This window comes from Cydia fagiglandana, chromosome 4 (assembly GCF_963556715.1).
Source record: "Cydia fagiglandana chromosome 4, ilCydFagi1.1, whole genome shotgun sequence".
Classification (NCBI taxonomy): Eukaryota; Metazoa; Arthropoda; class Insecta; order Lepidoptera; family Tortricidae; genus Cydia; species Cydia fagiglandana.
In genome coordinates this window covers 22,831,277-22,846,689 of record NC_085935.1, presented here as the reverse complement: position 1 = coordinate 22,846,689, position 15,413 = coordinate 22,831,277, and the positions used below count along the sequence as shown (strand labels likewise).

At 38.3% G+C, this 15,413-nt stretch overlaps 1 protein-coding gene and 1 long non-coding RNA gene across 2 annotated transcripts in view; one reads left to right on the top strand and one right to left on the bottom strand.

Annotated features, from left to right (window-relative positions):
* Window positions 1-10,535, top strand: part of LOC134664074 (uncharacterized) — a 98,939-nt gene extending 88,404 nt beyond the window's left edge. The window contains exon 3 of the long non-coding RNA XR_010098200.1: window positions 10,273-10,535. This is a non-coding gene — a long non-coding RNA (uncharacterized LOC134664074). The remainder of the gene's footprint in view (window positions 1-10,272) is intronic.
* LOC134664072 (cilia- and flagella-associated protein 43) overlaps window positions 1-15,413 on the bottom strand; it is a 59,052-nt gene that overhangs the window by 4,686 nt on the left and 38,953 nt on the right. The gene's annotated exons all lie outside the window — the stretch shown is intronic.

Here is a 15,413-nt window from a genome sequence, read left to right as displayed (position 1 = left end):
CAACCCGTACCCGTAGCAAATATTAAACGTAAAATATTAAACGAAATCAAATCCAAATGGATGTTATTAGATATTTATCATACAAAATCATCATTTAAAAGTCAATTCTACCAGCAAACATAAGAAAACAAGTCAAGATATGCAGTTGATTACTTTGCCTCATATGTGAATAACTGATAGAAATTATTAAGTGCCAGTCGGTTTTGTGCAAAGTAAGTCTGTTCTAAGATGGTGTGGTGAAAATATTTAATAACATTCATTAACAACACAAATGATTTTGTTTGATATTTTACACTTCATATTTTCTTGGGTTTGTGCGGTGAACAATTTTTTTCACACCACCTATTCGGAAAAGAGCTTTTTCTTCCCTGTTAGGAAGGATCAAACTGGTACTTTTCCTCCCTGCAAGGAGGGATCAAAGTAACAGTTTTCTGTTCTAACACACTATTTTTACATTATTAGCCTAAATAATCTGATTAAGCATCGGATTGTCAACACTAAGAATTTTTATTTTCCTCATTTTATGTGAAAAGCAGTATTGTCACATGTCACTATATGTGCGTGACACACGGTATCAAAATTATTTTGTCTTGGGCGTTAATACTTCAATCCTTCATCACGCTCAGGATTCTACTTTAGAAGGTTTGTGTAATGAGCACTTGAGCACTGATATTTTTTTCTGAGTCATGTATGTTTTCTGAACTTTCTCAACTTTGCCCCCTTGTAAAACAAATAACTATTAATTATACACCGTGTTTTTTTATTTCCGATAATTTCAAGGGTGCATTCCTGAATTTCCTGAGCTTAAACTTTCTCAGACACCGATGTTCTAATTAACTCCATTTCGGAGATAATCAATTTTTTTTTCTATAAGGCCTCTACAAGCATGTATATTTGCTTCAGGGCCGGTTTACATATTGATTAGTGTTTAGAATGAGTTCATACATTTGCTACTAAACTTAAGTACAATCTCGGATGATCGATGTTCGAAATGACATTGATATGTCACAGATTTCAATTTTTTGGTTGAGTTAAATGTAATGCTCCTGTTACAACAACGCTATATGCTACATTTAATTACTTAATTTTTTTTATTAAAAAAAAACAATATATATTTTTAATTAACTATGCCATTTAGTTCTCTTAAACGTACTCAACCATACCCCGAAGTTAACGGAATTCAATAAAAACACGGTGTATACTTTTAAACATAAAAAATACAACGTACTTAATATATCAAATTTTCCTTTTGATACAGAAGTACAGACACAGAAACATAACGAAAGCAAAAATAAATAGTACATTATAGAAATATTTTACAAAACCAACGTTCTTACCTATATATTTACACAGAAAAAAGCCCTTGCCGCCTTTTTATTTTTTTAATAATAAAAATAGAAGTGTATTTTTCTGCCGAAAATACGCCAACCCATTTGAGACAGCTAAATAGTCGCGGTACTAATCATCTGCTTAGCTGTTTAATGGGCCTGTGCCTTCATTTGATATGGTCATTTCAACTTTTAAAAAGTTTGGAACTCGACAAATAATGGAATTTGTATGCAAAATTGCAGTCCCAAAATCGAGACTGCAATGTTTTTCACTTTTTTTTTGACTGACTATAAACTACGCGCTTCGCGATCTATTTTTTAGACGGCAAAGTCGACTTTGCCGTCCATTTTTGAGAAAAATATTTATTATTGAAAACAGGAGCGGGGCCGCGCGGCCGGGCCGCGGGAGCGCGGTCCCGCGGGAAGAATTTCTATCTCCATCTCGCTCACCCGCGCGCCTCTCTTACAACTCATACCGTTTAGGCGGAATGCGGAATTAAAATGTAAATAAAATCACTAATCAATGCAAAATAATTCTTTTTTTCAATAGGTACGTAATAAACAGCATTAGTACATCAATTTACATAAGAAAAAAATAGCTAATACCATTTCTATCTATGAGTACTGTGTGGCGCCGCTGGGGAGTATGCTCCCCAGCGGCGCCACTTTCAATGCCGATTATTTCGTTTCCTATCACAGGTACAGTCATACACATTATATGTACATGATGTACCTTTTAGGTACATCATTTCACCATATAATTCATTGGTATTCATTATGGTGGCGCCGCTGCAGAGTAGCACACCAAAACTTACCTAGGGCATACTACAAATTCCTGGACTACCCACTTAGAAAAAGTAAGTCTTCTCATTATAAGAATCCAGAGACTTTCAGTATGGCCCGATTAATACGGTAGATACCTACTGTATCTTTTCACACCAGTTTCACACCGTTCTTAAAGTTCAGAAATAATCCTATACGAGGAAACAATAAATAATAAATTAGGTATTTTCTCATTTTTAGGGTCCCGTACCTCAAAAGGAAAAAACGAAACCGTTACCTATAGGATCACTCGTGCGTCTGTCTGTCTGTCTCTCCGTCTGTCACAGCCTATTTTCTCGGAAACTACTGGACCAATTAAGTTGATATTTGATACACATAATATATGTAAATTAGTGACCTAAAGACGGACATCTAACGTAAACAAATGAATTTTATAAACACGGGGCCCATGGGGGGTAAATGAGAAAGTTAAAAAATTAAAAAACTAGGCCGTGACATCACAGCCCACCCATATAACCATTCCAGTCGCAGAATCATCAAAGTGGTAACTAAATGTCAGATGTGTCGTAACAGAGTCCACACAATGTGTCTAGAATTGTTTCGAAACAAAGTGTCGTCGCCGTGTGTACACTTTTCCGTAACAAGGTGTCGACACATTTGTGTGCACTTTGCGTGCGGTTTGCGACTAAATCTGACAGCAAATTTGTGACAGCAAATGTCAATATAAAATACCTCTTGAAAATCAAGGTTTGTCAAACTACTATTAGTGTCTCGTGTGCTCGTAAGTAATTCTAGTAAGTCATCATGGGCGATGCAAATGATAATAATAGACCAAAACCATATAAACACCCAACACCCGTCAACCTTTTACAGAAAAGTTTTTAAAGAAATGCAATAAGCTACTTAGGTCAGCCAACGAATGCTCCAAAAAGTTGTAGAGGGAAATGCTCGGAACACAATTTTTGACTCTGTAACTTGGTTTGGACAAGTTAGGAGGTGAACATATCAAAAGTCCCCGGCCGTAGCCCTTGAGCGGGGGGAAGAGAGGGGGCTTTGAAGGTCCCATTTTCAGGTTTTTCGATTATATCTCGGAAACTATGCATCTTAGCGACATGGCCACTTATACAAAATGAAAGTTAATTTAATTTGATACAAGTTTATTCGTTAATTTTTTCGATATGTTGAATAGTTTTTGAGATACCCCCCTTGAAAGTTTATTTAGGGCTCTCAATTTTATCTTGATATATCTACATCAGTGAAGGTGCTAGGCCGTGTATGGTATCGTTTTCGTATAAATCTGGGTTGCTGAATCCATTTAAGGTATCACATTGACACCATTCCACAAAATTAAAAAAAATATTTTTAGGGTTCCGTACCTCAAAAGCAAAAAAACGGAATCCTTATAGGATCACTCGTGCGTCTGTATGTCTGTCCGTCTGAATACACAAAATAGTTCTTTACCTATAGATGACAGGAAAACCTATTAGAAATGTGCAGTCAAGCGCGAGTCGGACTTAATGTACGGAACCCTTAATATGCGAGTCCGACTCGCACTTGGCCGGTTTTTTTAAAACTCCTCTTGACGCTTAACCGCTGAACCGATTTCGTTGAAATTTGGTATAGAAATAGTTTGCGTCCCGGAACAGGACATAGGATAGATCTTATAACCAAAATCATCTTTTGAAGGTGTGAAAAGTGGCGTGGAAATTTGTACGGGAAATCAATAACCGCTGAACCGATTTATATTAAATTTCGGATGGTCTACATCTTTGATTTAGTTAAAAATGATAAAAAAACATGACTTCAAACCTATACTTAAACAGTATTAACTTCAAGAAGTGAATTCTGAATTCCCCCTACACCTCATTTCACACCTTTAAAGGATGATTTTTGAGATAACTTATTATGTCCTGTCTCGGGACTCAAAATATATGTGTACTAAATTTAAATTAAAACTGTTCAGCAGTTTAAGCGTGAAGAGGATTTTAAAAGAAAGTATTTTAATAAGTTTATATGGTTTTCTTTGGAATGGTGTCAATGTGATACCATAACTAAATTTGGTACTGCGAATTTATACGAAAACGATACCAAACATGGCCTCGTAGCTTTACTGTTGTAGAAGTCAAAATAAAATTGAGAGTCCTAAATTCTTATTACTTGGCCAAACTTGTGTAGAAGGAAAAGGAAAAATAAAAGTCTTCGGCAGGAATATAAGACACAAATATATTTTTTTTTTTGCGTTACTATTTCAATAATCAAATATAAACATACCTTGATTATATTATTCTAGTGAGATCCTCATAGATAAACAAAAACATTTACTTAAAAAAATTACAAGGTCGAAATGTCACGGCGGAACTTGTGAGAGTAATATGTGAAAAATAAAAACTTTTATGACAAAAAAATCTGGACACAATTTAAGAAGCATCCAATTGCGTCGAGGAATCATCTGTATTTTTGCTTGTTTCATTACCTCCTCGCTTCTTTTTTTGTCCTTTGTATTCTGTAGCAATTTGTTAGATCTGAAAATAAAGATAACTTGCGTCGTCACGGATGTCGATTTATAGGTTTTAGGGAGTGCAGAATTCGAAAACGATAATCATTTTATAATCCAAGATAGCGGCTACGTATTTTGTCATAAAAGTCGTCATGAATATCGTTTTATAGGTTTTAGGAAGTGCCGATTTCGAAAATGATGACCAGTTTGGAATCCAAGATGTGTGCCATGCACTATGTCATAAAAGTCGTCATGGGTGTCGTTTTATAGGTTTTAGGGGGCGCAGATTTCGAAATCTGCGTCCCCTAAAACCTATAAAACGACACCCATGACAACTTTTATGACATAGTGCATGGCCGCCATTTTGGATTCCAAAATGGTCATCATTTTCGAAATCAGGGCCGCCATTTTGGATTCCAAAATGGCCATCATTTTCGAAATCTGCGTCCCCTAAAACCTATAAAACGACATTCATGACGACTTTTGTGACATAGTGCATGGCCGCCATCTTGGAATCCAAAATGGTCATCATTTTCTAAATCTGCGCCCCCCAAAACCTATAAAACGACACCCATGACAACTTTTATGACATAGTGCATGGACGCCATTTTGGAATCGAAAATGGTTATCATTTTCGAAATCTGCGTCCCCTAAAACCTATAAAACGACACCCATGACAACTTTTATGACATAGTGCATGGACGCCATTTTGGAATCGAAAATGGTTATCATTTTCGAAATCTGCGTCCCCTAAAACCTATAAAACGACATTCATGACGACTTTTGTGACATAGTGCATGGCCGCCATCTTGGAATCCAAAATGGTCATCATTTTCGAAATCTGCGCCCCCTAAAACCTATAAAACGACACCCATGACGACTTTTATGACATAGTGCATGGCCGCCATTCTGGATTACAAAATGGTCATCATTTTCGAAAGCGGGCCCCCTAAAACCTATAAAACGACATCCATGACGACTTTTATTACATAGTGCATGGCCGCCATCTTGGAATCCAAAATGGTCATCGTTTTCGAAATCTGCGCCCCCTAAAACCTATAAAACGACATCCATGACGACTTTTATGACATAGTGCATGGCCACCATTTTGGAATCCAAAATGGTCATCATTTTCTAAATCTGCGCCCCCCAAAACCTATAAAACGACACCCATGACAACTTTTATGACATAGTGCATGGCCGCCATTTTGGAATCGAAAATGGTTATCATTTTCGAAATCTGCGCCCCCCAAAACCTATAAAACGACACCCATGACGACTTTTATGACATAGTGCATGGCCGCCATTCTGGATTCCAAAATGGTCATCATTTTCGAAAGCGGGGCCCCCTAAAACCTATGAAACGACATCCATGACGACTTTTATGACATAGTGCATGGCCGCCATCTTGGAATCCAAAATGGTCATCGTTTTCGAAATCTGCGCCCCCTAAAACCTATAAAACGACACCCATGACGACTTTTATGACATAGTGCATGGCCACCATCTTGGAATCCAAAATGGTCATCGTTTTCGAAATCTGCGCCTCCTAAAACCTATAAAACGACACCCATGACGACTTTTATGGCATAGTGCATGGCCGCCATTTTGGATTCCAAAATGGTCATCATTTTCTAAATTGGGGCCCCGTAAAACGTATAAAACGACATCCATGACGACTTTTATAACACAGTGCATGGCCGCCATTTTGGATTCCAAAATGGTCATCATTTTCGAAATCGGCACTCCCTAAAACCTATAAATCGACACCCATCTCGACTTTTATGACAAAGTGTTTGGCTACCATCTGCATGCAAGACATTTCTATTATTTTTACGTACAAAAATGGCCCCCTGTCAACTTCCAACCGAGATTTAATCGATAATTTATTCGATTAATATTCAGATTAATTCAATTTCAATCTATTTTAGGTCGACTAAACTAATCGCGATTAAAATTTGAGGATTGACTTTTTTTATTCCATTAATTAGTCGAATAAACAGTTAATCTATTAAGTCCCATCTCTGACCACGGCATTTTTACACTTTGAGAATATCTGAAAACAAATGAACACAAGGAGCCATTTTGCAAATCCAGTAACTTTGTTATTACTTTTGACAGCGCGTGTCATGTGTCTACACAGAGTCGACACAAAGTCGAAACATTTGCGACTACTTTGTGACTGCAATATTTCTCAGCCTTAAACCATATTTATACATCATAATTAACAAGTTTCGTAGTATGTAAAGCGTTATTTCTGTTATTTAAGTATAGTATACGCATAGAAGTACTAAAAATGCATCAAATAATATATTTATGAACACAGGCACTGAGAAGTAAACAATTTCATTTCCGGCTAAACTAAAACAATGTGGTGGCGCGTTGATTATATTACACTTAGTTTATCAAATCACTCGAGCAGTTTAATTCCCCATAGTAATTTAAGTCCTATTGTAATATAAATGCAAACAATATATAGTAGAAGAGCCGGCCGCAAATTTTCTAACCGACTTGATACCACGATGAAATACACAATGGGAAACCATAAAAGTGATGCTAAGTCCGAATTCGATAGTCTGCCACGGCGGAACTTGCCGAAAGTACGAAAAAGAAGGCCACTTCCGGTGCGAAAAAAGGGGGCTGATTTAACCCATCTGATACCGAAATAATAATTATGGCAGCAGTTAGAAATTTACATGTAGACACATAAAAGCGAAGTCTGCCAGTATTTTTTTAGCCGGAAGTGCTTGGCAGACGCTCTCAAAGGTGGCCAACGGGACCCCTAATTTAACCCATCTGATACCACCATGAAACCAATTCCAGTCGGTAGGTATGAACCCTCATGTCAGGAATATATAAGTCTGCCAAGGCTATTCCTGCCGAAACACCATGGCAGACGAGATTATGTAAGCAAGGTCGGCATCGGTTACCCTACACTAACCCATCTGATACCACCATGAAACCAATTCCAGTCAGTAGGTACGAACCCCCATTTTAGGAATATATAAGTCTGCCAAGGTTTTTCCTGCCGAAACACCTTGGCAGACGAGATTATAAGCAAGATGACCATCGGTTACCGTACACTAACCCATCTGATACCGCCATGAAACCAATTCCAGTCGGTAGGTATGAACCCTCATTTCAGGAATATATAAGTCTGCCAAGGCTTTTCCTGCCGTAACACCATGGCAGACGAGATTATGTAAGCAAGGTCGGCATCGGTTACCCTACACTAACCCATCTGATACCACCATGAAACCAATTCCAGTCGGTAGGTATGAACCCCATTTTAGAAATATATAAGTCTGCCAAGGTTTTTCCTGCCGAAACACCTTGGCAGACGAGATTATAAGCAAGATGACCATCGGTTACCGTACACTAACCCATCTGATACCACCATGAAACCAATTCTAGTCGGTAGGTATGAACCCTCATTTCAGGAATTTATAAGTCTGCCAAGGCCTTTCCTGCCGAAACACCTTGACAGACGAGATTATGTAAGCAGCATCCGCACCCGAGAGATCCGTATTTTGGAATTATACAGATTACGGACATTATTAATAGCTGTAGGCTTATTTATTACTTTACGATTATACATATTTGTATATTATTATGTTATTAATAAAATATATTTATAATTTATTAAACCTAAACTTAATACATTGGGAATTCATTACCTGCTTACGGCAGTAGTAGGGATTAGTGGGTGAGTTCTGGCTCACTGAGCCAGGCCAACAGTCCCTCCCCCTTTTTTTCCTTGTTGAGGCCCTGCAACCTTGCCTTGAACCCAAACTAATGTCATTGTAGCTCGAATCTAACCTAATCTATTTTTATTGTTTTTAAAATATTTCAATTATCTACTTTTGCAAAGTTAAATGTTGTAATCTCTTTTTCGCAAAATGGAATTTTAATGTGACTTTAATGTATGTGCAGTCTACTTAGTAATTGGGTTTAAAGATATAAAAACACACATTTTATTTCCTATCCTAAGTATCCTATCCTAAGTTTATTCAAATAATATTCTGAACATATATAGTAACATCATTACTTATTCTGTGTACAGTGGAGAAAACGAATGAAATCATGCAATTTGATTTTGCTATTTTTAAATAAAGAGTAACCAAACAGTATTTTTCAGTTGTTGGTAATGATACCATCTCTTACAATTTCTCTTCATGAACATTTTATGATACCTAACCTTCCAGTTTTCGCCCGAATCAATCAAAAAATTCACCAACACCATTTACACCAACCAAATAGAAAACGGGTCCGTGTCCGAATTCGCGATCTCGAGTCCGGGTCCGCGTCCGGGTCCAGGTTCAGGTAGAAGTCGAATTCAAAATCTTGCTTGTTTTGCCAGTGGGGTAACTTGCTTAACAATCAATTAGAAAAAGACAAGTCGTCGAGGAGTTCCGTTCTGATCACAACCAGCAATACCACTTCATCAAATGCCACTGTTCTTAATGTAAATCCTTGTTTGCCTGATGAAAATACAAGAGTCACTATACAATGCCATTCAGATTTGTAGAGTTCCCTCGATTCCTTATGGATCCCATCAATAGAACTTGAGCTTGACGAAAATATGACTTAAAAACCTAACGTGCTTAACAAACATAACGAAGAGGACAAATCCCCAAACATGAGCTATGCGTCGTTGAAGAGTTCCATTCTGATCATCATCAGCAGTTTCACTTCATCAAATGTCACAATTTTGAATGTAAAAGCTTGGTTTGTTTATAAAAACACCAGTATCACTATATGTTAGGATGGTTCAAAAAACATTTTTTTTTCCTAAGGGGCCCTTTATTTAGTTTCGTAATTTATCTCAACTACAAGGGGGTGCTTCACCACGTTGAAATTTTGTATGTTGTTTGAAACCCAAAAAAAAGAGTATTATTCAAAATTTTATTTAAATATCTGGTTTCACACTATTTGCACATGTGATGTATAAGTTTTGAAGTAGAAAAACATTTTCTTTTTAAAATAATATCTTTTAAATCACACTTTCAAATAATGTGAAAACTACTACTTACATAAAAATCTAAAAAATAATAACTAAATTTTTTTGGATTTCATACAATTTGAAAATTTCTAAGTGTTTGAGCACCCCCTTGTAGTTAAGATAAGATTACAAACTTGGTGTATTTTGTCAACATAGTAAGTGTAACAAAATAAGGAGGTGCCGCTTCTTCTAGCTAGAGTTTGAATTTTTCCCATACAAACGTGAACCACCCTACTACTATATGTATACCTACAAGATTTGAAGAGTGCCCTCGATTCCTCCTTAATCTCACCATCAGAACTGGGTTTTGACAAAGACGGAACCAATCTGTATGTATATACTTACAAGTTACAACTCAACTAAAAAAACAATTTTCAAAATCGATCCCGAAATGACGGAGATATCAAACATTAAAAAAAACCGAATTAATACCTCCTTTTTAGGGTTTCGTAGTCAAATGGCAAAAAACGGAACTCTTATAGATTCGTCATGTCTGTCTGTCTGTCTGTGTGTCTGTCCGTCCGTATGTCACAGCCACTTTTTTCCGAAACTATAAGAACTGTTTAAACTTGGTAAGTAGATGTATTCTGTGAACCGCATTAAGATTTTAACACAAAAATAGAAAAAAAATACAATAAATTTTGGGGGTCCCCCATACTTAGAACTGAAACTTAAAATTTCTTTTTCATGAAACCCATACGTGTGGGGTATCTATGGATAGGTCTTCAAAAATGATATTGAGGTTTCTAATATAATTGTTTTCTAAACTGAATAGTTTGCGCGAGAGACACTTCCAAAGTGGTAAATTGTGTGTACCCCCCCCCCCCCTTTAATTTCTAAAATAAGAGAATGACAAAACTAAAAAATATATATGATGTACATTATCATGCAAACTTCCACCGAAAATTGGTTTGAACGAGATCTAAACTAGCCTCTAGACTGCTTGAGTCTCTTCAGCGATGCAATATTGACTATCGGTACATCGAAGTGTTGAAGTGTTTGTATAGTTACGCCACCATGTCGGTCCGAGTCAGGAGCAGAGTGCGAAGGCGATTCTATTGCAAAGAGGTGTAAGGCAGGGAGATGTTATCTCTCCGAAACTGTATACTGCCGTAATGGAAGACGCCTTCAAGCACCTGGAATGGCAAGGACTTGGCATCAACATCAACGGCGAATACATCACTCACCTTTGATTTGCCGACGATATCGTAGTCATGGCAAAGTCGATGGAGGAACTCAGCATGATGGTCGATGACCTCAACCGAGTTTCACAACGGGTGGGCTTGAAAATGAACATGGACAAGACGAAACTTATGACAAATGCCAATGTTGTGCCCATCCCAGTCTCTGTTGGGAACTCGGTACTCGAAGTTGTTGACTCGTACATCTACCTAGGACAAGTAGTCCAATTAGGTAGGTCCAACTTCGAGAAGGAGGTTAACCGCCGAATCCAACTCGGTAGGGCAGCGTTCGGGAAACTACGTAATGTCTTTTTGTCCGACATACCTCAGTGCCTCAAGACGAAAGTCTTTAATCAATGTGTGTTATCAGTGATGACTTACGGCTCCGAAACGTAGTTTTTCACTATCGGCCTCATCTCAAAATTCAAAGTCGCTCAACGAGCTATGGAGAGGGCTATGCTCGGAGTTTCTCTCCGTGATCGAATCAGAAATGAGGAGATCCGTAGACGAACTAAAGTTACCGACATAGCCCACCGGATTAGCAAGCTGAAGTGGCAATGGGCAGGCCACATTGCGCGCAGAGAAGATGGCCGATGGGGTCGAAAAGTGCTCGAGTGGAGACCACGGACTAGCAAGCGCAGCGTAGGGCGTCCACCCACAAGATGGACGGACGACCTTGTTAAGGCCGCCGGAAGACGCTGGATGCGGGTCGCTTCCAACCGGTACGAATGGAGGTCCAAGGGGGAGGCCTATGTTCAGCAGCGGACGTCTTATGGCTGAGATGATGATGATGAACATTGTCCGTCACCCATGACGTCAGCGTGTTACGCGTTACGCTGTCTCGACTAGAGTTTATCATTTTTTCCCCACCTTAAAAAGTGTTCAGCGCCGCTAAAGAAGTTTTCACTTCAATAATAAAGCAAACCCAAAAAGCGGCCAAGTGTGAGTCGGACTCGCCCATGAAGGGTTCCATAGCAGCAAGTAACATAACAAAATTGCGGTTTACGATTTATGACGATTAAAAAAAAACTACCTATGTACTAGATCTCGTTCAAACCAATTTTCGGTGGAAGTTTGCATGATAATGTACATCATATATATTTTTTAGTTTTGTCATTCTCTTATTTTAGAAGTTGAAGGGGGGGGGGGTGCACACAATTTACCACTTTGGAAGTGTCTCTCGCGCAAACTATTCAGTTTAGAAAAAATAGTACATTTCGATGCTAGTGCGGAAGGTATGTCATTACTTCACGAGTACCGAGATATAAGACTCGGGACGAGTGAAGAATGACATTTCCGCACGTGTATCGAACGACGTTTTTTAATACAGTTGCGAAAAAATAAGAAAAACATTGTTAATCGTACACTAAACAAAAGTGGTAACAGTGACAGCTCGGTTAGACGTCGTCTTTAAGTATATTATATCTATGGGCGTTTGGCAGCTATTCCGTTCCATTCAGTCAACTTATTAAGAACGGAATTTTCAATATTGAATATTAAAAAATAAACGTGTTATAATGATGAAGAGGTAAGTAATTAAATATGAAATATGTAATATTTTTCGTATTCTTACATTAACGGTAGGTTTTTATGCTGATTACGACGTTTAAAGGAAACTAATATTAACACTCATCAATAAGTAGTCGTGAATTGGAACAAGTATAAATTTAAAAAAATTGGAAAAGTAAAAAGCACTAGTTCGAGATAACCAACTTTCCGCACGCTAAACAGCTACGTAAAGTAGCACTTTTTGAGCAACTGTATTAAAAAAAAAATTACAAACCTCAATATCATTTTTGTTTTGAAGACCTATCCCCATAGATACCCCACACGTATGGGTTTAATGAAAAAGAAATTTTAAGTTTCAGTTCTAAGTATGGGGGACCCCCAAAATTTATTGTTTTTTTTTCTATTTTTGTGTTAAAATCTTAATGCGTTTCACAGAATACATCTACTTACCAAGTTTCAACAGTTCTTATAGTTTCGGAAAAAAGTGGCTGTGACATACGGACGGACAGACGCACAGACAGACACGACGAATCTATAAGAGTTCCGTTTTTTGCCATTTGGCTACGGAACCCTAAAAAGGAGGTATTAATTCGGTTTTTTTAATGTTTGATATCTCCGTCATTTCGGGATCGATTTTGAAAATTCTTTTTTTAGTTGAGTTGTAACTTGTAAGTATATACATACAGATTGGTTCCGTCTTTGTCAAAACCCAGTTCTGATGGTGAGATTTATGAGGAATCGAGGGCACTCTTCAAATCTTCTAGGTGAATGAAATGATGATGATGATCCTTCCGGCCGATTTCGACCATGGCGACCACTTCGACTCCTAGTTAGCTCGGCGCTCGTGCGCCCGAATATGGCTGACATAGCCGATCTTGGAGGTGAACCTCCGCGCACATTGAGGGCACGTGAGAACACCAGCCACATAGTGGTAGTGAATGGAAGCAGGCTGGCGCGCTTTCAGATCATCGCGTTTAGTGTCGAGGTCAACTTTACGTTGCTTCTCGAAATCGCGCACTTTGTCATGCACCAGCCTGCGCCACTCCGGACGTTGTGCTGCATATAGTAGTAGGGTGGTTCACGTTTGTATGGGAAAAATTCAAACTCTAGCTAGAAGAAGCGGCACCCCCTTATTTTGTTACATTTATTATGTTGACAAAATACACCAAGTTTGTAATCTTATCTTAACTACAAGGGGGTGCTCAAACACTTTTTTCACTTATTTTTTACATTTTTATGTAAGTAGTAGTTTTCACATTATTTGAAAGTGTGATTTAAAAGATATTATTTTGAAAGAAAATGTTTTTCTACTTCAAAACTTATACATCACATGTGCAAATAGTGTGAAACCAGATATTTAAATAAAATTCTGAATAATAAATACTCTATTTTTTTGGTTTCAAACAACACAAAATTTTAACGTGGTGAAGCACCCCCTTGTAGTTGAGATAAATTACGAAACTAAATAAGGGCCCCTTAGGAAAAAAAAATGTTTTTTGAACCATCCTAACATATAGTGATACTGGTGTTTTTATAAACAAACCAAGCTTTTACATTCAAAATTGTGACATTTGATGAAGTGAAACTGCTGATGATGATCAGAATGGAACTCTTCAACGACGCATAGCTCATGTTTGGGGATTTGTCCTCTTCGTTATGTTTGTTAAGCACGTTAGGTTTTTAAGTCACATTTTCGTCAAGCTCAAGTTCTAATGATGGGATCCATAAGGAATCGAGGGAACTCTACAAATCTGAATGGCATTGTATAGTGACTCTTGTATTTTCATCAGGCAAACAAGGATTTACATTAAGAACAGTGGCATTTGATGAAGTGGTATTGCTGGTTGTGATCAGAACGGAACTCCTCGACGACTTGTCTTTTTCTAATTGATTGTTAAGCAAGTTACCCCACTGGCAAAACAAGCAAGATTTTGAATTCGACTTCTACCTGAACCTGGACCCGGACGCGGACCCGGACTCGAGATCGCGAAATCGGACACGGACCCGTTTTCTATTTGGTTGGTGTAAATGGTGTTGGTGAATTTGTTGATTAATTAAATTATGAGAGTCTCTGATATAGCCCTTCACTGGTTGGCTGCCTACTTGCGGGGGCGCCAGCAGGCAGTCCGAGTTGACCGGTCTTTGTCTGACTGGTATGATCTGGCGACTGGCGTGCCCCAAGGAGGTATTTTATCCCCACTTCTTTTTTCCACCTTCGCTGTTCCTACCATCTGTATGCTGACGACTTGCAACTCTACGACCAGTGCTCCGTGACTGACCTCCCAACTTGCATTGATAAACTTAACCTGGACCTTTTTCATATCCAGAAGTGGTCTGAGAGGTTCGGCCTGTTTGTAAATCCGTCAAAGTGCCAGGCTATTGTTATAGGTAGTTCCAAGCAGCTTGAAAAACTAGACTTGGATGCACTTGCACCTGTAAGCTTTAACGGCTCCCCAATAACATTTAGTCAGAGCGTTAAAGACTTGGGCGTTCTTTTCGATAACACCTTGAGTTGGAGAGCACAGGTTACTGAAATCAGTCGTAAGGTCATGGGCTCCCTTCATTATCTGAACAGACTGAAACACTTCTTACCGGTCAAAACTAAAGTTGCATTAGTTAACGCCCTTTTACTACCCATTATTGACTATGGTGATGTCTGTTATCCGGACTTAAACGAAGAGCTTCTTGATAAATTGGATCGCCTGCTTAATAACTGCATTCGCTTCATTTTCTGCCTCCGCAAATATGATCACGTTTCTTCTTTTCGCTCTCAGCTTGGCTGGCTTCCCATCCGACAACGTCGCAACATTCGCTTGCTTTCCACTCTTTTTTCTGTGCTTAATGATCCACTCTCTCCGGAATACCTCAAATCCTTCTTTCAATACTACGGCGTTTCTCGCGTCCGCCAACTTCGCTCTTCTGGCAATATGTCTCTGTCCATCCCTCCTCACCGAACCGGGTTCATGTCGAATTCGTTCACTGTGCAGGTAGCGCGTCTTTGGAACGGACTTCCTTTTAACATAAAAAATGCGCCTAATAAGTTCGCTTTCAAAAAATCCGTACGTGCTTTCTTTGCTAGCAGAATGAAAAAATCTTAGTGTATTATTAGTTTC